At 40.9% G+C, this 23,017-nt stretch overlaps 1 protein-coding gene across 3 annotated transcripts in view; it reads left to right on the top strand.

The window, feature by feature from the left end:
• LOC308323090 (storkhead-box protein 2-like) overlaps positions 1–2,439 on the top strand; it is a gene marked incomplete at its 5' end in the record, with an annotated part of 52,368 nt that extends 49,929 nt beyond the window's left edge. For all 3 annotated transcript variants that reach the window (XM_080774695.1, XM_080774694.1, XM_080774693.1), the window contains one exon: positions 1–2,439. This exon is cut by the window's left edge and continues 3,270 nt beyond it.
• Between the last annotated feature and the right edge of the window lie 20,578 nt (positions 2,440–23,017).

Below are 23,017 nucleotides of genomic sequence, written 5' to 3'. Positions count from 1 at the left end.
TACTTACCCTAGCCCTAACCCTCTACCCCAAACCCCCCTAGCCATAACCCTCTACCCCAAACCTTTACTTACCCTAGCCATAACCCTCTACCCCAAACCCCCCTAGCCATAACCCTCTACCCCAAACCCTTACTTACCCTAGCCATGACCGCAAGCACGACGCAACGCATGTCGTTCCAAACGCACTGCCGCGGCAGACGAGTGTCAATCCCCCCCCCCCCCCCGTTTCCCGCCCCTCCCCCCCGCGGCTGTTACCGGTGGTTTACCGGCAGTGCCGAACCGACAGAGCAGCGGAATAGAGCTGTCATATTCCATCCACCTACTCCGGCCAGCTAACGCCCAACCCGCCACCCATCCCCCCCCCCCCCCCCCCCCTCGGCCGCGTTGCTCGCGTCTCATTGCCGTTGCCCGAGAATGCACTCGCTGCTTCTGATTGGGTGGGATACCACTAATAGAACTGACATGATGTGTCATCATGTGACTTAACCCCTTCAACCCCAGAGTCTAGGTACTGAGGGGAAAACAGCCGATCGACAAGCTCACCCAGCGTCGGCCTGCGACTCGTTGCAGTGCTTGTAGATCGGCTGTCGTCCCCCCCCCCCCCTCCCCAAAGTAACGGAAGACAGAGAAGACACTAGCATGGAGCCCTGGGGGACTCCGGGTTGAAGTGGTTGAACTCTGGAAGCGACTTTACTTTACTGTCCTCCACTGCGTAGCTACGGATGTGACATCATCAGACTCCGCCCCACCCCCACGAGCCCCGCCTCCTGACCTATAGGAGGACCCCTCCTCCGTCAGTCGTTTGAATCGGGACGTTCCTATTGGCTGGCAGGGGGGCTCAGCGGTACATAACGGTGGTTCTCTGGTTCTCAACCAGTGGTCCGAGGTCCACCGGTGGTCCTTGAGGGGGTTCCAGGTGGTCCCCATCCATGCAGCTAAATGATGGAGAGTTGGTAACCAAGTTAAGAGTTAAATTATTGTTAAACATCTGCATTACGTCATTTACAAGAAGTCCACACAATTGGAGAATGTAGAAGAATTGTTATTTTGATTCTATACATTTTTGCCTGTTATCTCTCTTAATGGTACCATCATCTGTGGACAAAATCCTATCCAACAATATAACAAAGTATTCTTTCTTTCTGGGTCTGAGAGGCTAAATGTAATCAAATGGTGTTTTCCGAGGCTGAAACTCAGAATGAATAAATAAATATTAGACCTTGATGTGAAACGGGTTGAAAACCACTGGTCTATAACAAAAGAACTGAAAACTATTGTCACCTTCTGAAACTACCTCCACAACAGAAACACACACACACACACACACACACCCTGTCATCAGCCTCTAGCCTGTGAATGTCTATGTACACACACACACACACACATCAAAGTGCTGGATTCTCTCCCCTTCCCCTCTCCTCACTAACAAGGTTTCCTCTGGCGGTACGCGATGACCTCTGCATTTTCCGTGACATGCACACACGTACACACACACACACACACACGCGCGCGCACACACACGCCCACACACGCACACCCACCCGTCCGTGTGTGTGTCAAATGGGCACGGCTGTGAACCCAGAGCTACACCAGATTTGCAGATTTAAAATTTGCAATTTTTTAATTTGTTTATTATTTTTTTGTGTGTCACTATTTTACCACTACAGTAGGATTTAATCACTATTTTTGACCACTTATTTGTATTTTTATTATTTTTTAGTTTTAGTTTTAGTTATATATTTTTTTAATGTTTCAGAATATCCACTCTGCAAGCTTGAGTCATTTGTTCATTTTAAATACGGTCTAATTTCTTTTGGAAAATAGCCGATCTACAAGCTTAACAACGCCTCACAACACAACATACCACAACACTATAGCCTATAGATCGGCTTTTATTTTATTTTATTATTTCTCAATAGCCATGGGGTTAAGTTGGTTCAAACTGTTCCTCGTTTATCTGGAGACCCACTGGGGACCCCTACTCAAGAAGGACCACAGTTTGAGAACCCCCTTACCTGTTGTAGTTCCTGGGTTCACACACACACACACACACACACACACACACGCACACACCTTCCTTCCACGCTCACACAGTTCATGCAATGTCTTCCCTTAACATCGGCGGTGGTTTACGATTTAAAAACAAAGTGAAAAAATAAATAAAAAAATAAATAAAGAGGTTTCAAACAATACCATTGTTTCTAACGGTGACGAGTTAAAGAGTCATCAACCTGTAAATGATGTTTATCTGTTCATGGCTAGTCAAATAATTTAAAAACCATAAAGAAGAGGGATTTTTTTTTTTAAATGTCTATAATATGAGAAAGTCCCTCCACAAGCTCGTAGTTCTACTGGTGTTGCTGTTGTTGTAGTGTATGTGTTATTATAAGGATTGTTGTTACTTTTTAACATAATAAAAATAACAAATGTTTGGTTATACGTCGGCGCGCTCGTGTGCTCTTCTGTCACCATCCATGACAACCTTCTACCTGCATATTTATGTCTCTATGTGGTCCTCAGGCGAGCCCTCCATCGTCACTTCCAGTCATCCCGGTTCTCCATACATCTGGCCAGCTCTTCCACTCATCCCGGTTCTCCATACATCTGGCCAGCTCTTCCACTCATCCCGGTTCTCCATACATCTGGCCAGCTCTTCCACTCATCCCGGTTCTCCATACATCTGGCCAGCTCTTCCACTCATCCCGGTTCTCCATACATCTGGCCAGCTCTTCCACTCATCCCGGTTCTCCATATACATCTGGCCAGCTCTTCCACTCATCCCGGTTCTCCATACATCTGGCCAGCTCTTCCACTCATCCCGGTTCTCCATACATCTGGCCAGCTCTTCCACTCATCCCGGTTCTCCATATACATCTGGCCAGCTCTTCCACTCATCCCGGTTCTCCATACATCTGTCCAGTTTGTTGGTGCTTTGCGATCCTGCGCCTTTCTTGAGCACATCCACCTTTGTTAATGTGGGACGTGCCTGTGTGTGTGTTGGTTCCCACAGCACTAACTTGCTGGCTGGCCAACTCTTGGTGTCCGGCAGTGTCATGCTATAGTCTCATTGTCATGGCTGAGCTGAGCATATTTTCTAACTCACCCTTAGCATTCCATCATATAGAATCTGGTTGGTAACATGTGTGTGCCTCTTGCTGATGTTAAGTAGGCCTACTGCACGCAGCATTCTGGTGTGTGGCACCCATCTAGAGACTTCTGCAGGGTTGGCTTCAGGGTCCAGCATTCACTGCCGTGTAGGAGGACAGACTCTATGACTCTGCTGTTAAAAGAAGCTGAGTTTGGTTTGATGTGGCCATGACATCACACACACACACACACACACACACACACACACACACACACACACACACACACACACACACACACACACACACACTCACTCACTCACTCACTCAGTGACACTCACTCAATCAGTCTGTGCCTAATCCCCACTGTCTCTCATCTCCACTCAGACTGGCACACCTGCAGCTGGTTCCCCAATCATCACCTGCTCAGCTATAAAAGCTAGCTCAGTGTCAACTCACACATAGCCTCGGAAACCCAGACGTTTTATTTCCTGAAAGAAAACTCACACACAAACCTAGCAACATCTCAGTCCCTCTCTCAAACCATGTTTTGATGAATAGGAGGTTGGAGATCCATACGCTGGCCAAGCCGTTCAGGTCCCTCCATGCAAGTGCCTTCTCACTTTAAGATCTTGCTCTTACTTTATATATTGTTGTTGTCTTAGCAGAAACCTCTTTAGGTAAAGTAAGCGTGTAAATTGTAAAGCCTTGCCCAGCCATGCAGTCCTGGCGGCACTCACTCACTCAATTCAATTCAAAGGGCTTTATTGGCATGAGAAAACATACGTCTACATTGCCAAAGCAGAAAGAACAATACAACAATACAGCAATACAATCAAAACAAAGATTATGTACGTTTGAAGGTCAGAATCTTCAATAGATCAATTTCTATGTACCCAGATCACTCGATGCACGTATAGTGCAGGAATATATTATACACAATGATTAGTCTTCAGGGTGGTTGTGTTCCATTTAATATCCTTCTCCTATCACAGCAACTCACAAATCTTGCTGCTGTGTTTGCACATTGTTGTACTTCGCCCAGCAGATATGGGAGTTTTTTGTCATTGGTCATGTTTTTAAAATCTCTGTGTGTTGCGGAAGTAATTTCTCTCTATGGAGAATAACATCGGGTTAGAATTGTCTCACATTTAAGCATTGTGGTACACAAATAATATTGTCCGGGAGGTGGCTCTGTGTCATTTACGATGGTCAGTCACTCATATTTGATACAGTCCGTTTCTGGCGACGATTTAACTAATTCAGCAGCAGTAACTAACATTAGCCAGTCAGTCAGTTGATTCTTCATTTCCATGTGAGTCAAACCTGCCGCCCGGAGTAATTTGATTATTTTTGGAACACGTACAGTTCTTATTTGATGCAATATGAAGAAGACAAAAGTGTCTGGGAATTCAAAATGCGGAGAAGCAAACCAGGTAGGATTACGTCAGACATCAAAAGTAGCAGATCTATACAAGCTCAAAACATGCGTTTGGACATCTTGTAGATCTGCTACTTTTGATGCATTTGAAAAGTAACAGTTTTGGACATGTATGAGGTTTCCACCTGGCCAACAGAGGTGATATTAAGAGCCCTAAGGGTCTGTACTGTTTACGTCTGAGAGGGTACACATGGAACCAAAGTTAATTTGGTTCCATGTGTAAAATTGGCACCGAGGATTTGGGTTCCAGTTTAGTTCTGTCCCCTCAGATGGAATGTCCCCGAGCTCTGTCCCCCCGGTCCCCACCCATGGAATGTCCCTCCCGAGTGACAGAGCGACTGGCCCCAGTATGTCTACAGAGGACTGCGTTCCCCCTGCAGAGTGACAGAGCGACTGGACCCAGTAGGTCTACAGAGGACTGCGTTCCCCCTGCAGAGTGACAGAGCGACTGGCCCCAGTAGGTCTACAGAGGACTGCGTTCCTCCCTGCAGAGTGACAGAGCGACTGGCCCCAGTACGTCTACAGAGGACTGCGTTCCCCCTGACAGACAGAGCGACTGGCCCCAGTGCGTCTACAGAGGACTGCGTTCCCCCTGACAGACAGAGCGACTGGCCCCAGTACGTCTACAGAGGACTGTGTTCCCCCTGCAGAGTGACAGAGCGACTGGACCCAGTACGTCCACAGAGGACTGCGTTCCCCCTGCAGAGTGACAGAGCGACTGGACCCAGTGCGTCCACAGAGGACTGCGTTCCCCCTGCAGAGTGACAGAGCGACTGGACCCAGTACGTCCACAGAGGACTGTGTTCCCCCTGCAGAGTGACAGAGCGACTGGACCCAGTGCGTCTACAGAGGACTGCGTTCCCCCTGCAGAGTGACAGAGCGACTGGACCCAGTACGTCCACAGAGGACTGCGTTCCCCCTGCAGAGTGACAGAGCGACTGGACCCAGTGCGTCTACAGAGGACTGCGTTCCCCCTGCAGAGTGACAGAGCGACTGGACCCAGTGCGTCTACAGAGGACTGCGTTCCTCCTGCAGAGTGACAGAGCGACTGGACCCAGTACGTCTACAGAGGACTGCGTTCCCCCTGACAGACAGAGCGACTGGACCCAGTGCGTCTACAGAGGACTGCGTTCCCCCCGGCAGACAGTCAATGATGTAGAAAGTACTCCCATTGGTTTTAGTAAAGTAAGTAAATACTGCAATATAGAAATTATCTGTTACAAGAAAAAGTCTGGAATTCATTTCTTTCTTTCTTTCTTTCTTTCTTTCTTTCTTTCTTTCTTTCTTTCTTTCTTTCTGTCTTTCTTTCTTTCTTTCTTTCTTTCTTTCTTTCTTTCTTTCTTTCTTTCTTTCTTTCTTTCTTTCTTTCTTTCTTTCTTTCTTTCTTTCTTTCTTTCTGTCTTTCTTTCTTTCTTTCTGTCTTTCTGTCTTTCTTTCTTTCTTGTGTGTGGTGTAGTTTTACAATGACGCCACTAGATGGTGCACAATTACCACATTAAATGAGATGTGTGCATGGTTTTGCTACAAAAGGCTGTTCTGTTGACTTCGACATACAATAAGATACAATAACAGTAATCAGATGATTACTATTCTGATAGTAATTATTGCTGCATGCTGTTTGTTCAGTGACAGTGTTAAATAGCTCTATATTCTGACAGTAATCATATGTATCATGTAACCACGTTATCACTAAAGGGTAAATAAATAGATAGCACAATTTATTTGGCACACTTAAAGACATTTAACTGGACTGCACAAGCTACGCTATCTCTGACTTAGTTTGACAACCACTATCACTATATGAACCACTATCAACTATTCTGCATGTTTGAATAAAGCTCATGTAACCCGGTGGATATTTATATAGTGGGTATTAAACCTGGTGGAACTGTGTTTTATTTTGTAACATTGACTGGTGCTTTTATTTTCTATGGGTCTGTATATTTTGGTCAAAGCTGAATTAATGATGTCATTATTGTGTCAATTATAGCTTGCCTAGTGTGATTGGTAGATGTGGGGAATTGTAGTTTCAGAGAACCGGAGTCAGTGAGTGTACAGGTGCCTGTGATTTTCCAATCAAGGAGAGCGGAGCACAGAGGCTGCGTCCGTTTTGCTGTGTGATCTAAAGTTTTAACTTTACGATGTAAAATAGTATTTAGCTGTAGTTTCTGTGTGTGTCTGCTCGACAACTACAGTGAAGCTGCAGTAATCACGTGTGGACTCGGACTGAACGTCTACACAACGTTTTATTCCGTGATATGCTGCGTGTGAAGTGATTATCAGTGCTTGCTAAATCAGCGAGGGCAAGTGACTTTTTTAAGCCGCACGTCTCACTAGCTCAGAGAGACGTTGTTTGGGCTAGAGACCGTCAGCCTTCAAGTCTCTGCTAACGTCGGGACGGGAGGAGAGATGTTTCTGCGGTGAGCTGCCTGCCTGCATGCTCTGAGGACATTCTTCTGCTGTTCTTCGTTGGGGCGTCGGGACCGGTTTGCTGCTGGAGAGGAGCTCTGAACCCACCGACACTCGTCACACGAACGAAAGGTACCTTTTTATTTTCCTGGCTCAGGAGAGTGAAGGGGCCATTCCGTTTTAGGCCACAACTAGCCCTGGTCCAATGCTTACAGCGAGTGTCTCTCACACTCGCTGTAAGCATTGGACCAGGGCTAGGCCACAACGTACCCGAGCATCTACAGGCCTGCAACGGGGTTTAATAGTGATTAATTCCTTATCGTCAGGGTGTAAGGTGTGAAAGGTTGTGGGGCCACATTTAAGTAGGTATTTCCAGTTTCCTTTGTGTCATTGTGGTTTAAATCTACAGTTCTTTGAACAAAGTGTTTTTCTGTTATTTAAGGTAATCCACCGGGTTAATATATATTAGTCTTTAAAAGGGTTTAAATTAGGTTTAAAATAGGATTCTAAAAACAGGGTTTTGGTATAGGGTTTAATTCTAAAAGGTCCTACATTGTTTACACTAGTTGATATTATACAACAGGTATTTTTCTGGTTGTTGTGATTATTATTATTTCTGACCAGGTGTACAACTAGGGTTGTGATTTTTGAGTTTATTTTGTGTTTGCATTTTGAAAGAACCATTTGTATGTTATTGTCCGTCTATGTGTCCGTTTGTGTTTGTCTAAGTAAATATTGTTATTTTATTATACTTAGCTGACTGGACATCTATTTCTTGGTAACAATATTAGTTGAAGTATACTTTTTGATCTGGGAATTAAGATACTTAGCGTTCTAATTACCTGGCGGAAGAAAATAGTGTTGGTTATTTACAGTAGACGGGGACTGTGAATTAACTTAATTGCTAATACTTACCGGCATACACCTGAAACACAAGAGGTAAATTAATCTAAACGTATTTTAAAAACATAATTATAGGAACTCAGGGCCCTGCCCTTATTCACTAGTAGGGGGAAGGAGCGCTACACTCATAAAGCCCATGTGCATCTTAATGTATACTATCTTACACAACTACTGCAGTGCTGTATTCTCTCTCTCTCTCTCTCTCTCTCTCTCTCTGTACCCTGAAAACTCTTGTTACATTTAGTGTACACTTTTAAATGTTCTATTTATTTTCTGCTGTTTGTTCATGGCAGAATTGTGTATCGGGAGACTGGGGTGTCAAACAACCTGAGCCAACCTACGGAGAACAAGAGGGGGACAAAATGAGGAAGCGGCAGAGAGAGAGAGAGAGGGAGAGAGAGATTCTGTAGGGAGAACAAGTGGACAAGGTAAGCGGTACCGTCGCCCATATTCCATCTCACCCCGAGAAAAGTACTGATAACTGTGGCCCTTTTTTAAACTAGCTCCTCGCCGCTCACCCTACACACTTGCACTCGGTTGGAGCATAGATATATAAATAATAGAGACGGTCCACGATGGGAGGAGAATTCCGGTGCCGTCTCTAATATTTGTATATCTATGCCAGACGAATTATCCAGGAGTGCGTTATTTGTCAATGCGACCCGGCGACTACTGGCGATAGCAGGCGATCCAGGTCGAAAAGTGGGTGGAGGATCGTCGCCCAAAAATATGAAAATAATGTATCTTTTGGGCGATAGCCAATGAAATGAATGTGTCGCTCGCCCTTGTTCTCCCGCTGTTAAAAACGCCCTGAAAGTGTTTACGTTCTGTAAAATGTTTTCCAGTTGTATATAGGCTTTGTGTTCACCGTGCTTTTATACTAGTTTAGCCCTGTGAGGGGAAAAACAGGAGAGTTTGTATGTTTCAGTCAGCTGTCTTATCAGCAGCAGTGTAACCAAATGAATGCTAGGCTAAAGCTAAACAAGCAATACATTGTTTTGGGTGAGTATGATAACTACTAGCCCTGGCCCCTGGTCTAGTAGTGCGCTAGCGAGTTCTCACTAACGCAGTTAATTAGTGAGAAGTGGCTAACGCACTGGACCAGGGCTAGGTCACTACAGTAGCCTATATGTGAGCATTGGAAAAAATAAATACATTTGTTGTAAAGGCGGAGGTTCATTAGTGTGTGGGTTTTCTGTTGAATGCATTGTGCTTCAGGACATTGCTGCACCATCGCTGGCGATAGGAGTGCCCAGAGCTTTCCACTGGTGTATTTGGGACGGTCTGTCTGCCTACAGCACACGGTTCATCCTGGAACGCTTTGGGACGCTGCCTGCAGCTCCTGCACAGCTGGACGAAGGAACAGCTGGACGAAGGAACTAGGACTCCAGACCATCTATATAACGGTGAGCTTGTTCCTCCAACAACGTCTGGTATAACATTGACATTGAGTCAATCAAACCCTGGGGTGTTTCTCTTTATTTTGTTCAGGAAGTTATTATTGTTACATTTTGTTGTCTATTTTATCAGGGGATTTTGAGGCAGGGTCAGTTCACATGGTGTGAATTTTTTTAAATACTTTATTTTATTTTATTATAAAATGTAATTATCGTGTTGGGTGATCCATGAGTAACGTGAGTTACTTTGTGATCATGTCAAATAACAGTATATCTGTATAATAAGCTAACCAGGCCTCTTTGCTTGCTCCTGATACAAGTTATATATGTAACATTCAACTAATAACAGTGGCCATTTTAAGGCCATTTGAGCCTCTATAGAAACCTAAATGATTGCTCCAAATTCCTCCAGAACAATAGAACCAGGTTGGTGAAAGAACCACTTGTTATTATTGTGTTTATAATATGCAGTGTTGTTCAAGTTACTTTTAGTTATACTGTTTTTACTGCTCTAAAAATCAACTCATTACTATAGTGACTAAATTATGAAAGTAACTATACTTTAAAAATAATAATAATTAAAAAAGACATTTGATTTTTTTTTGGTTCTGTGGCACAATAAGAGAAAATACACCTCCCTATCTATTAGGGAAGTATATCTGCAGTTTTCTGCACATTGACCCTCCTTTCAGTGGTATTTTGCTGACCAGTTCTCTGAAAGCAACAGACTGCACTGTTGAGATGGGAAGCATCTCCTCGACAACATACTTGGCAATCAATCTGTCGTGCTGACTCTGGGTGACAAGCTGTGGCGATTTAAAGTCTGATAGATGGTGTTGATCCATCTGAATCAGTGCATTTGCATTTTACCTCGATAAGTGTTTGTGATGCTACTGGGTGAAAAATTGTCATGGACACACAGCACACAAACCACAGTATGTGATTGTTCATGACGGCACACAATACTCAAAACAAAAGCTAAAAAAAAGAGAAATCTTGACTTTGAATGTCTTTATTTGGGACTGCACAACCATTATGTAGATTTAGATAACTTGTATTCTCCGTACTGTGTTTTTATATAAAGCATGACCAAACTAAGACAAAAATTGGGGAATGAGAAATACTACTAAAAAGATCAGTTCATTCAAACAGTTTCTTAAGTTTCTCTCCATCACTCTGATCACAACCATAGGGTTTCTCTCCAGTGTGAATTTGCTGGTGTTTTTTAAGGTTGTTCATTTGAGAGAAGTGTTGTCCACACTGATCACATCCATAGGGTTTCTCTCCAGTGTGAATTCTGTGGTGGATTTTTAGACGTGTTATTCTAGAGAAGTGTTGTCCACAATAATCACATCCATAGGGTTTCTCTCCAGAGTGAATCATCTTGTGGCTTTTAAGAACATCCATTCTAGAGAAGTGTTGTCCACATTGATCACATCCATAGGGTTTCTCTCCAGTGTGAATAAGCTGGTGGCTTTTAAGGTGGGCCATTCGAGAGAAGTATTGTCCACATTGATCACATCCATAGGGTTTCTCTCCAGTGTGAATTAGCTGGTGGCTTTTAAGGTGGGCCATTTGAGAGAAGTGTTGTCCACACTGATCACATCCATAGGGTTTCTCTCCAGAGTGAATCCTCTTGTGGCTTTTAAGAACTTCCATTCTAGAGAAGTGTTGTCCACACTGATCACATTCATAGGGTTTCTCTCCAGTGTGAATTAGCTGGTGGCTTTTAAGGTGGGCCATTCGAGAGAAGTATTGTCCACATTGATCACATTCATAGGGTTTCTCTCCAGTGTGAATTATCTGGTGTTTTCTAAGGCTTGACATTTGAGAGAAGTGATGTCCACACTGATCACATCCATAGGGTTTCTCTCCAGTGTGAATTCTCTTGTGGCTTTTAAGAACATCCATTCTAGAGAAGTGTTGTCCACATTGATCACATCCATAGGGTTTCTCTCCAGTGTGAATTCTCTTGTGGATTTTAAGATATGCCATTCTAGAGAAGTGTTGTCCACATTGATCACACCCATAGGGTTTCTCTCCGGTGTGAATTCTCTGGTGTATTTTAAGTTTAGTCATTGTAGGGAAGTGTTTTCCACACTGATCACAGCAGTGGCGTTTTTGCTTATCCATGCTTCTTTGTTCATTCACCTCTGGTAGGACAGGGAATTCAGACTGATGATGCAACACTGGATTGGAAACAAATGCAACGGAAAGATTGTTGAGAGATAGAAAAAAGTTGTTAAGTAATATGTCTAAATTAACGGTTCTACAAGCTCACCACAACACATTACTAATAAAAGCACTTGCATGCTATTTGGTTGAACCATGAGACAAGACAGAAATTATCTAAATCTACTCTACAGCAATGCTTCTAGTCACATTACAATAACACATGATTGAGTATAACATGAATAGTGATTGAAATATGACAAACAGGGGGTTTAAAGGGAGAGAGCAAACATACCATAGTCGTTGTTTTCCTCCTGTTCAGCTGAGTTGAGGTTGTTAGAGTTCATTTTCACCTAAATGATTGATATCCTGGAGGAGTTATGGAGAACTGACAACTACACACTCTTCTTATACTAGAGAGCCTGAGGTGGAACCACTAACTGCTTTGATATGATTGGCCATAGAGAACAATAGAGCCATCTCTGTCCACCAATCACAAGCTATCATACTGTTCTCCACCCCTCCCTCCCCAGACATGCTCCATGCTAACTTCTACGATTAAAGTGGTAACAAAATAATCTATGACGAAAAATGCTTTGTTGGCTTATGAACCCATCTCTATAATTATAACCTACAGTATGTCTATCTCATCAGTAGAAATCCAAGAGAACAGACACTGTCAAAGAACAAGTCTGTAATTCTAAAGAACATAATAGCCTAGTGTAGGGATGGACACGGTTCTCATTATTAACCCTTTGTGTGATGGGACACCAGGTCCGGGTAATGTATAACATGGACAGTGAAAGTCGTATCCACTGATGCCTTTATAACCATTTGATTTCATTATACTAAAGGAATACAATAACTACTTCTATAACTACTTAACTTGTAGAAGTATACGACTCCACCCCCTGTACATTTTATAATTAAATTGCAATGTACTTTCAATATTTAAATTTGAGTATCTAGAAGAACGGTTCTACAAGCTCACCACAACACATTACTACTAAAAGCACTTGCATGCTATTTGGTTGAACCATGAGACAAGACAGAAATTATCTAAATCTACTCTACAGCAATGCTTCTAGTCACATTACAATAACACATGATTGAGTATAACATGAATAGTGATTGAAATATGACAAACAGGGGGTTTAAAGGGAGAGAGCAAACATACCATAGTCGTTGTTTTCCTCCTGTTCAGCTGAGTTGAGGTTGTTAGAGTTCATTTTCACCTGGAGTCCACAGTCATATCATAAATGATTGATATCCTGGAGGAGTTATGGAGAACTGACAACTACACACTCTTCTTATACTAGAGAGCCTGAGGTGGAACCACTAACTGCTTTGATATGATTGGCCATAGAGAACAATAGAGCCATCTCTGTCCACCAATCACAAGCTATCATACTGTTCTCCACCCCTCCCTCCCCAGACATGCTCCATGCTAACTTCTACGATTAAAGTGGTAACAAAATAATCTATGACGAAAAATGCTTTGTTGGCTTATGAACCCATCTCTATAATTATAACCTACAGTATGTCTATCTCATCAGTAGAAATCCAAGAGAACAGACACTGTCAAAGAACAAGTCTGTAATTCTAAAGAACATAATAGCCTAGTGTAGGGATGGACACGGTTCTCATTATTAACCCTTTGTGTGATGGGACACCAGGTCCGGGTAATGTATAACATGGACAGTGAAAGTCGTATCCACTGATGCCTTTATAACCATTTGATTTCATTATACTAAAGGAATACAATAACTACTTCTATAACTACTTAACTTGTAGAAGTATACGACTCCACCCCCTGTACATTTTATAATTAAATTGCAATGTACTTTCAATATTTAAATTTGAGTATCTAGAAGACAGTGAGTGTTCTGGTTTTACTGTACAGGCCTGTATTTGTTTTGTACAGAACAGTAATCTGTCTGTATATAGACCACGTTTTGCATTTCAAATACTGGGTATCTACGGGCAGTGTTCAACTATTTGCATCCTGGGTGATCAACAAGTGGAGATCTCTTAATTCAGGTGTAAATTGACTCAAAGAGGAGACAATCATCTCCCAACATGTTGAACAGACACTTTCACAGTCAAAGCATATTATTGAAAACATGATTATTATGTTTTTTATCATTATTTGCATAGCACATTTCAACAAGACAGTTCAATGTGCTTTACACAAACCAGGAAACACCAATGTAATATCCTAATGATTAACCTAAACAGAATGAATAGGGGGGAAACTATTACAATGTATGAAGAGAAATAAAAAAATAACTCAAAGGCAGTGGGAAACAGAAAGGTCTTTAATAATTTGTTTGGTTTGTGAAGAATGTGGATGCAGTTTAATTACATGAATAACCTGCATGTTCACCAGAGAATGTATAAAAGCCCATCAACCATTCCATTGTGACCAATGCGGGCAACATTTCACTAGCTTGTCTAAGTTAAAAAGGTTTATTTTTATGTTATTATAAAATGTAATTATCGTGTTGGGTGATCCATGAGTAATGTGAGTTACTTTGTGATCATGTAAAATAATCTGTATAATAAGCTAACCAGGCCTCTTTGCTTGCACCTGATATAATTTATAATATGTAACATTCAACTAATAACAGTGGACAAATCGATATTTTATTTTGTGGCAATTACCAATTGAGTGAGTGCGCTACAAATAATCAACCCTATTTGTATCCCCATGTGTAAACGAGTCTCTCTCCTACCTCTTGTTATTCATGCAGTGTTTGATTAAGGCCATTTGAGTCTCTATAGAAACCTAAATGATTGCTCCAAATTCCTCCAGAACAATAGAACCAGGTTGGTGAAAGAACCACTTGTTATTATTGTGTTTATAATATGCAGTGTTGTTCAAGTTACTTTTAGTTATACTGTTTTTACTGCTCTAAAAATCAACTCATTACTATAGTGACTAAATTATGAAAGTAACTATACTTTAAAAATAATAATAATTAAAAAAGACATTTGATTTTTTTTTTGTTCTGTGGCACAATAAGAGAAAATACACCTCCCTATCTATTAGGGAAGTATATCTGCAGTTTTCTGCACATTGACCCTCCTTTCAGTGGTATTTTGCTGACCAGTTCTCTGAAAGCAACAGACTGCACTGTTGAGATGGGAAGCATCTCCTCGACAACATACTTGGCAATCAATCTGTCGTGCTGACTCTGGGTGACAAGCTGTGGCGATTTAAAGTCTGATAGATGGTGTTGATCCATCTGAATCAGTGCATTTGCATTTTACCTCGATAAGTGTTTGTGATGCTACTGGGTGAAAAATGGTCATGGACACATATAAAGACATGTCCAAATAAAGACATTCAAAGTCAAGATTTCTCTTTTTTTTAGCTTTTGTTTTGAGTATTGTGTGCCGTCATGAACAATCACATACTGTGGTTTGTGTGCTGACTGCACAACCATTATGTAGATTTAGATAACTTGTATTCTCCGTACTGTATTTTTATATAAAGCATGACCAAACTAAGACAAACATTTTAAATGTTCTATTTATTTTCAATCTGGATACTGCTGTTTGTTCATGGCAGAATTGTGTATCGGGAGACTGGGGTGTCAAACAACCTGAGCCAACCTACGGAGAACAAGAGGGGGACAAAATGAGGAAGCGGCAGAGAGAGAGAGAGAGAGAGAGAGAGATATTCTGGAGGGAGAACAAGTGGACAAGGTAAGCGGTACCGTCGCCCATATTCCATCTCACCCCGAGAAAAGTACTGATAACTGTGGCCCTTTTTTAAACTAGCTCCTCGCCGCTCACCCTACACACTTTGAGCATAGATATATAAATAATAGAGACGGTCCACGGTGGGAGGAGAATTCCGGTGCCGTCTCTAATATTTATCTATTCTCAAACCGAATGCTAGGCTAAATCTAAACAAGCAATACATTGTTTTGGGTGAGTATGATAACTACTAGCCCTGGCCCCTGGTCTAGTAGTGCGTTAGCGAGTTCTCACTAACGCAGTTAATTAGTGAGAAGTGGCTAACGCACTGGACCAGGGCTAGGTCACTACAGTAGCCTATATGTGAGCATTGGAAAAAATAATTACATTTGTTGTAAAGGCGGAGGTTCATTAGTGTGTGGGTTTTCTGTTGAATGCATTGTGCTTCAGGACATTGCTGCACCATCGCTGGCGATAGGAGTGCCCAGAGCTTTCCACTGGTGTATTTGGGACGGTCTGTCTGCCTACAGCACACGGTTCATCCTGGAACGCTTTGGGACGCTGCCTGCAGCTCCTGCACAGCTGGACGAAGGAACAGCTGGACGAAGGAACTAGGACTCCAGACCATCTATATAACGGTGAGCTTGTTCCTCCAACAACGTCTGGTATAACATTGACATTGAGTCAATCAAACCCTGGGGTGTTTCTCTTTATTTTGTTCAGGAAGTTATTATTGTTACATTTTGTTGTCTATTTTATCAGGGGATTTTGAGGCAGGGTCAGTTCACATGGTGTGAATTTTTTTAAATACTTTATTTTATTTTATTATAAAATGTAATTATCGTGTTGGGTGATCCATGAGTAACGTGAGTTACTTTGTGATCATGTCAAATAACAGTATATCTGTATAATAAGCTAACCAGGCCTCTTTGCTTGCTCCTGATACAAGTTATATATGTAACATTCAACTAATAACAGTGGCCATTTTAAGGCCATTTGAGCCTCTATAGAAACCTAAATGATTGCTCCAAATTCCTCCAGAACAATAGAACCAGGTTGGTGAAAGAACCACTTGTTATTATTGTGTTTATAATATGCAGTGTTGTTCAAGTTACTTTTAGTTATACTGTTTTTACTGCTCTAAAAATCAACTCATTACTATAGTGACTAAATTATGAAAGTAACTATACTTTAAAAATAATAATTAAAAAAGACAAATTTGAATTTGTTTTTGTTCTGTGGCACAATAAGAGAAAATACACCTCCCTATCTATTAGGGAAGTATATCTGCAGTTCTCTGCACATTGACCCTCCTTTCAGTGGTATTTTGCTGACCAGTTCTCTGAAAGCAACAGACTGCACTGTTGAGATGGGAAGCATCTCCTCGACAACATACCTGGCAATCAATCTGTCGTGCTGACTCTGGGTGACAAGCTGTGGCTTAAAGTCTGATAGATGGTGTTAGTCCATCTGAATCAGTGCATTTGCATTTTACCTCGATAAGTGTTTGTGATGCTACTGGGTGAAAAAATGTCATGGACACACAGCACACAAACCGCAGTATGTGATTGTCCTTGACGGCACCTTAATTTATCCTGCCAAACTGTAATGTGCTCCATGTGTGTTGTTGCCTCCCAAAGGGTATTTCATGTGATTGACTGTGATTTCGACACACAATACTCAAAACAAAAGCTAAAAAAAGAGAAATCTTGACTTTGAATGTCTTTATTTGGGACTGCACAACCATTATGTAGATTTAGATAACTTGTATTCTCCGTACTGTAATTTTATATAAAGCATGACCAAACTAAGACAAATAATAATGAAAAATAAAACAATTTAGATTTTTTTTTTGTTCTGTGGCACAATAAGAGAAAATACACCTCCCTATCTTCCACTTTAGAATATTCACTGTCCAGGTATTAGGGAAGTATATATATGCAGTTTTCTGCACATTGACCCTCCTTTCAGTGGTATTTTGCTGACCAGTTCTCTGAAAGCAACAGACTGCACTGTTGAGATGGGAAGCATCTCCTCGACAACATACCTGGCAATCAATGTGTCGTGCTGACTCTGGGTGACAAACTGTGGCGATTTAAAGTCTGATAGATGGTGTTGGTCCATCTGAATCACTGCATTTTTTCATTTTACCTCGATAAGTGTTTGTGATGCTACTGGATGAAAAATTGTCATGGACACACAGCACACAAACCACAGTATGTGATTGTTCATTGACAGCACCTTCATTTATACTGCAAAACTGTAATGTGCTCATGTGTGCTCCTGCTCCATGTGTGTTGTTGTCTCCCAAAGGGTGTTTCATGTGATTGACTGTGATTTCCACACACACAATACTCAAAACAAGAGCTAAAAAAGAGAGAAATCTTGACTTTGAATGTCTTTATTTGGGACTGCACAACCATTATGTAGATTTAGATAACTTGTATTCTCCGTACTGTATTTTTATATAAAGCATGACCAAACTAAGACAAAAATTGGGGAATGAGAAATACTACTAAAAAGATCAGTTCATTCAAACAGTTTCTTAAGTTTCTCTCCATCACTCTGATCACAACCATAGGGTTTCTCTCCAGTGTGAATTTGCTGGTGTTTTTTAAGGTTGTTCATTTGAGAGAAGTGTTGTCCACACTGATCACATCCATAGGGTTTCTCTCCAGTGTGAATTCTGTGGTGGATTTTTAGACGTGTTATTCTAGAGAAGTGTTGTCCACAATAATCACATCCATAGGGTTTCTCTCCAGAGTGAATCATCTTGTGGCTTTTAAGAACATCCATTCTAGAGAAGTGTTGTCCACATTGATCACATCCATAGGGTTTCTCTCCAGTGTGAATAAGCTGGTGGCTTTTAAGGTGGGCCATTCGAGAGAAGTATTGTCCACATTGATCACATCCATAGGGTTTCTCTCCAGTGTGAATTAGCTGGTGGCTTTTAAGGTGGGCCATTTGAGAGAAGTGTTGTCCACACTGATCACATCCATAGGGTTTCTCTCCAGAGTGAATCCTCTTGTGGCTTTTAAGAACTTCCATTCTAGAGAAGTGTTGTCCACACTGATCACATTCATAGGGTTTCTCTCCAGTGTGAATTAGCTGGTGGCTTTTAAGGTGGGCCATTCGAGAGAAGTATTGTCCACATTGATCACATTCATAGGGTTTCTCTCCAGTGTGAATTATCTGGTGTTTTCTAAGGCTGGACATTTGAGAGAAGTGATGTCCACACTGATCACATCCATAGGGTTTCTCTCCAGAGTGAATCCTCTTGTGGCTTTTAAGAACATCCATTCTAGAGAAGTGTTGTCCACATTGATCACATCCATAGGGTTTCTCTCCAGTGTGAATTCTCTTGTGGATTTTAAGATATGCCATTCTAGAGAAGTGTTGTCCACATTGATCACACCCATAGGGTTTCTCTCCGGTGTGAATTATCTGGTGTATTTTAAGTTTAGTCATTGTAGGGAAGTGTTTTCCACACTGATCACAGCAGTGGCGTTTTTGCTTAGCCATGCTTCTTTGTTCATTCACCTCTGGTAGGACAGGGAATTCAGACTGATGATGCAACACTGGATTGGAAACAAATGCAACGGAAAGATTGTTGAGAGATAGAAAAAAGTTGTTAAGTAATATGTCTAAATTAACGGTTCTACAAGCTCACCACAACACATTACTACTAAAAGCACTTGCATGCTATTTGGTTGAACCATGAGGTAAGACAGAAATGCTACTAGTCACATTACAATAACAAATTATTGAGTATAACATGAATAGTGATTGAGGCATGTTTGTTTTAAACATGACGGAAATATGACAGAAAAGGGAGAGAGCAAACATACCATAGTCGTTGTTTTCCTCCTGTTCAGCTGAGTTGAGGTTGTTAGAGTTCATTTTCACCTGGAGTCCACAGTCAGATCTGATCATGAATGATTGATATCCTGGAGGAGTTGTGGAGAACTGACAACTACACACTCTTCTTATACTAGAGAGCCTGAGGTGGAACCACTAACTGCTTTGATATGATTGGCCACAGAGAACAATAGAGCCATCTCTCTCCACCAATCACGAGTTATCATACTGTTCTCCACCCCTCCCTCCCCAGACATGCTCCATGCTAACTTCTACGAATAAAGTGGTAACAAAATAATCTATGACGAAAAATGCTTTGTTGGCTTATGAACCCATCTCTATAATTATAACCTACAGTATGTCTATCTCATCAGTAGAAATCCAAGAGAACAGACACTGTCAAAGAACAAGTCTGTAATTCTAAAGAACATAATAGCCTAGTGTAGGGATGGACACGGTTCTCATTATTAACCCTTTGTGTGATGGGACACCAGGTCCGGGTAATGTATAACATGGACAGTGAAAGTCGTATCCACTGATGCCTTTATAACCATTTGATTTCATTATACTAAAGGAATACAATAACTACTTCTATAACTACTTAACTTGTAGAAGTATACGACTCCACCCCCTGTACATTTTAGAATTAAATTGCAATGTACTTTCAATATTAAAATTTTAGTATCTAGAAGACAGTGAGTGGTCTGGTTTCTGTACAGGACTGTTGTTGTTTTGTACAGAACAGTAATCTGTCTGTACCACGTTTTGCATTTCAAATACTGGGTATCTACGGGCAGTGTTCAACTATTTGCATCCTGGGTGATCAACAAGTGGAGATCTCTTAATTCAGGTGTAAATTAACTCAAAGAGGAGACAATCGTCTCCCAACATGTTGAACAGACACTTTCACAGTCAAAGCATATTATTGAAAACATGATTATTATGTTATTTATCATCATTATTTGCATAGCACATTTCAACAAGACAGTTCAATGTGCTTTACACAAACCAGGAAACACCAATGTAATATCCTAATGATTAACTTAAACAGAATGAATAGGGGGAAAACTATTACAATGTATGAAGGGGGAAAAAAAACTCAAAGGCAGTGGGAAACAGAAAGGTCTTTAATAATTTGTTTGGTTTGTGAAGAATGTGGATGCAGTTTAATTACATGAATAACCTGCATGTTCACCAGAGAATGTATAAAAGCCCATCAACCATTCCATTGTGACCAATGCGGGCAACATTTCACTAGCTTGTCTTAAGTTAAAAATGTTTATTTTTATTTTATTATAAAATGTAATTATCGTGTTGGGTGATCCATGAGTAACGTGAGTTACTTTGTGATCATGTAAAATAATCTGTATAATAAGCTAACCAGGCCTCTTTGCTTGCACCTGATATAAGTTATAATATGTAACATTCAACTATTAACAATGGACAAATCGATATTTTATTTTGTGGCCATTACCAATTGAGTGAGTGCGCTACAAATAATCAACCCTATTTGTATCCCCATGTGTGAACGAGTCTCTCTCCTACCTCTTGTTATTCATGCAGAGTTTGATTAAGGCCATTTGAGCCTCTATAGAAACCTAAATGATTGCTCCAAATTCCTTCAGAACAATAGAACCAGGTTGGTGAAAGAACCACTTGTTATTATTGTGTTCATAATATGCAGTGTTGTTCAAGTTACAATTTACACTTTACAATTTAGGCATTTAGCAGACGCTCTTAATCCAGAGCGATTTACATTAAGCAAGAACAAAAAAGCATGGGAATACATCACATAAAGACATTTATCATGAAACATGCGTAAGCTAAGAATGTAACAGTGGAATATCTATAATGAAACTATACATATAAGCTATACATCTATACTACTGTGCTACACATATGTACTATGACGTGCTATGACTACATACAATGCACTTATGCTGTCTACATAACATGCTATAAGTCTGTATCAAATGCTATCTAAGTCTACAGAATTGCTATCTAAGTTACTTTTAGTTATACTGTTTTTACTGCTCTAAAAATCAACTCATTACTATAGTGACTAAATTATTAAAGTAACTACTACTAGTTACTTTACTTTAAAAAGAATAATAATAATAATCTTCCACTTTAGAATATTCACTGTCCAGGTATTAGGGAAGTATATCTGCAGTTTTCTGCACATTGACCCTCCTTTCAGTGGTATTTTGCTGACCAGTTCTCTGAAAGCAACAGACTGCACTGTTGAGATGGGAAGCATCTCCTCGACAACATACCTGGCAATCAATGTGTCGTGCTGACTCTGGGTGACAAACTGTGGCGATTTAAAGTCTGATAGATGGTGTTGGTCCATCTGAATCACTGCATTTTTCATTTTACCTCGATAAGTGTTTGTGATGCTACTAGATGAAAAATTGTCATGCACACACAGCACACAAACCACAGTATGTGATTGTTCATTGACAGCACCTTAATTTATACTGCAAAACTGTAATGTGCTCATGTGTGCTCCTGCTCCATGTGTGTTGTTGCCTCCCAAAGGGTGTTTCATGTGATTGACTGCAGTGAATACTCAAAACAAAAGCTAAAAAAGAGAGAAATCTTGACTTTGAATGTCTTTATTTGGGACTGCACAACCATTATGTAGATTTAGATAACTTGTATTCTCCGTACTGTATTTTTATATAAAGCATGAACAAACTAAGACAAAAAAAATATTGGGGAATGAGAAATACTACTAAAAAGATCAGTTCATTCAAACAGTTTCTCTCCATCGCTCTGATCACAACCATAGGTTTTCTCTCCAGTGTGAATTCTCTGGTGGCGTTTAAGATTGGACATTTGAGAGAAGTGTTGTCCACATTGATCACATCCATAGGGTTTCTCTCCAGTGTGAATTCTGTGGTGGATTTTAAGATGTGTTATTCTAGAGAAGTGTTGTCCACAATAATCGCATCCATAGGGTGTTTTTTCTCCAGTGTGAATTATCTTGTGGCTTTTAAGATCTGCAATTCTAGCGAAGTGTTGTCCACATTGATCACATCCATAGGGTTTCTCTCCAGTGTGAATTCTCTTGTGGCGTTTAAGATCAGACATTTGAGAGAAGTGTTGTCCACATTGATCACATCCATAGGGTTTCTCTCCAGTGTGAATTCTCTGGTGGCGTTTAAAATCGGACATTCTAGAGAAGTGTTGTCCACATTGATCACATCCATAGGGTTTCTCTCCAGTGTGAATCATCTTGTGTTTGTTAAGACTAGACATGTGAGAGAAGTGTTGTCCACATTGATCACATCCATAGGGTTTCTCTCCAGTGTGAATTCTCTGGTGTTTTTTAAGGCTGGACATTGTAGGGAAGTGTTGTCCACACTGATCACATCCATAGGGCTTCTCTCCAGTGTGAATTCTCTGGTGGCTTTTAAGACTGGTTATGTGAGAGAAGCGTTGTCCACATTGATCACATCCATAGGGTTTCTCTCCAGTGTGAATTCTCTGGTGTTTTTTAAGGTTGGACATTTGAGAAAAGTGTTGACCACACTGATCACATCCATAGGGTTTCTCTCCAGTGTGAATTCTCTGGTGGCTTTTAAGGCTGGACATTGTAGGGAAGTGTTTTCCACACTGATCACAGCAGTGGCGTTTTTGCTTAGCTATGCTTCTTTGTTCATTCACCTCTGGTAGAACAGGGAATTCAGACTGATGATGCAACACTGGATTGGAAACAAATGCAATGGAAAGATTGTTGAGAGATAGAAAAAAGTTGTTAAGTAATATGTCTAAATTAACGGTTCTACAAGCTCACCACAACGCATTACTACTAAAAGCACTTGCATGCTATTTGGTTGAACCATGAGGCAAGACAGAAATGCTACTAGTCACATTACAATAACAAATTATTGAGTATAACATGAATAGTGATTGAGGCATGTTTGTTTTAAACATGACGGAAATATGACAGAAAAGGGAGAGAGCAAACATACCATAGTCGTTTTTTTCCTCCTGTTCAGCAGAGTTGAGGTTGTTGGAGTTCATTTTCACCTGGAGTC

The sequence above is a fragment of the Protomyctophum bolini genome (genome assembly GCF_963924005.1).
Source record: "Protomyctophum bolini genome assembly, chromosome: 10".
Classification (NCBI taxonomy): Eukaryota; Metazoa; Chordata; class Actinopteri; order Myctophiformes; family Myctophidae; genus Protomyctophum; species Protomyctophum bolini.
The sequence above is the reverse complement of the archived record's forward strand: the minus strand, read 5'-3'. Positions and strand labels throughout refer to the sequence as shown.